Raw genomic sequence first — 2513 nt, 5'->3', positions numbered from 1 at the left:
CATGCACGTGCACACACATCACTTTAAACTGCCAGTTGCAAAAGGTGCATTGCATACTTAACTGCTCTGCTGAAATTACGATGGTCATGAAAAATCTGCTTACTGGAGTTGTTCTGAGATGAATGTTTACATTCGTATGTTTAGAGCTGCACAGATTACAGCCTTATTTCCAGAGAACTGTAAATATGTACAAAATGTACCGCTCAGGAAAGCCCCTCACTCTGTTAGAAAGCCGTGTCTGCTTGACAAAGGTCTTCCCTTCACAAAAAAAAAAAAAAAAAAAAAAAAAAAAGAAAGAAAAAGAAAAAAAAGAGAAAAAGAAAGAAAGAAAAACAAGAGAGCAAAATCCAAAAGCTACAAAGGTGCAATATGCAAACTTGAAACTTAAATTTTAGCCTTGTCAATTAAACAACGTATCACTTTCAAACTAACTCTGTCCCCTGACCCTGTTTACTTCCAATTAGATATATGCTGATTTTGCCAGGAATTGTAAATTACAGAGGTGCCTTTTCAGGTTCCTGAAATAATCCTGGGAGTGGGGGAGGGGGAGGAGTAAGCATAAATTTATACCAAATAGGCTCTACAGAGTTGAGGACGTGAGATATGGAGCCCAGCCCTCCCAGCAGCCCGGGAACCCCGGGCTGAGGAGTGGGGCAGGGAGTGCCCCAGGCCCAGCACCCACTGGACATCCCTGGCAGGCCACTCCGCTCCCCTGGGCTCCCCTCTGCGCAGGCAACAGCAAAAGGCAAGAAGTTAAACAGCCAAATAATTTTCACACGTGTACACCTCAGTTTAGTGCAAGCCACTAATAAGGACATTAGTGTTTTTACTACTGTTGGAGAAATTAGCCAGGTACAATAACTCACTGGGGGAAAAAAACCTAAGTTGTTTTTTTTTAAAAAAAAAGGGTATTATTTCAAATTCTGGTACTTTGGCAACTGTTTCTGATGGCATTGTAATTATTATTGTGAACGGAATTAATTATCATTTCAGACTTAACAATATCAAGTCATATCAGTGAGTTGCGTAAAAATAACCAATTTTCTCCCCTAAAGGTAAGTTCTAATAATGAAGAAAAACACAGGCTTTTCAAGTGAGAAAGGTTACCATTTTCTTGCAATGTTTACAGACGATAAAACTTAAAATGTATTAGTGATGAGTTGCCACCATCTTCCAATTCCTGTTGTACACAAAAATCAACAGAATTTTCTAGAGGAAAAAGCAACCGAGGGAAGCGCGTGTACTTCATGGACTATATTCCATAGGTATTTGCCTCAAGTAAAGTTTGCCGGTAAATTTATTGGGAAGCGCTCGGCTGCCAGATGGAAGACAAAAGAAAGTTTTGGACTATGTTTAATTCTCTAGAGCATTTAAAAGGGAACATGTGTAATGCCTTCAGCAACGAGGTATATTGCCTTAAAAGATGTAACTTGCCGTTTACAACAATTTACTTTAAGAAGTGATTGTTCTATAACCTACTTGACTACAGTGGGATAATCTCTTTACTAGTTGTTTATTTAAAACACCACTACTAGCAATAATGCAAAATAGTGGTAGCTGTTGTATGAAGTTTGCTGTTCAATCAAATTACTTGGTGATTTTTTTTACATGGTCTCTGGTCCTTTTTCCTCCAACCGATTTAGCTACCAATAAATTAAAGTTTCTGCAGAAATGAGAGAAATGCTATCATGTTTGTGTTTGTGACTGTTCACACGTGCAAGTGGTTGAGGCACAGAGGGGTAAAAAAGTGGCATTTTCAACGAACAGCAGTATTCTGCAGGAAAATATTCCACATACGCAGTATGTTAAAGAGCACAAATCATGGATAACGTCGTTAATTGTGTTTTTTATGGTTAAGAGGATTGCTGGAGAGAACATGTAATGGCTCATCTTGGGATCTCTTTGGTGAGCTTGAAAGTACAGAAGGACAGCAAGGCCTGAAAATGAAAAGACCAGGCTAGCAAAATGAGGGAGGCATTGGGCTCTACCTTGCTGAAGTCGTGCTTGCAGACATAACCCATTCCCCTGGAATTTAGACCTGCAACCGTGCTCAAGTAAGTGGAGCCGGGCAGCTCCCAGGCCGGGCGGCTGGTGGCAGGGCGGGCAGGCGGGCAGGCGGGCAGCGAGCGCTGCGGCCTGCCTGGAAACCCCTCTGCAAGGCGCAGATCGCCGGCCTGAGGCCTTCCACGTTGCATTTTTTCACTGCGCTGATATAATTATTTGCCGTGCCCTAGGCCCCTCTTCTCTCCCCCTCTCCCTTTCACTCCGAGGCGGCCTCACAAGCCCCCGCTTTAAAAGGCCCGAGATGTTTTGCATGAAGCGCTCACAATAGGGGTTGAGAGAATTGACAGTTTCAAAAACAAGGCGCCCTGTCCGTTCCAGATGCCGAGGATCCCTCTCCCGCACCCTCTCTCGTTTGCTCCTCGCTGCTGGTGGCTTTATCCTTAGCATTGCAAATATACGGCAACAGCTGTGTTTGTAAACAGGGGGGAGGCCGGAGCCCCTCGCCGCCG

This window comes from Chaetura pelagica, unplaced genomic scaffold, assembly GCF_000747805.2.
Source record: "Chaetura pelagica isolate M959 unplaced genomic scaffold, ChaPel_1.0 scaffold17, whole genome shotgun sequence".
In the NCBI taxonomy this organism is placed as follows: Eukaryota; Metazoa; Chordata; class Aves; order Apodiformes; family Apodidae; genus Chaetura; species Chaetura pelagica.
Note: the sequence above shows the minus strand (reverse complement) of the source record.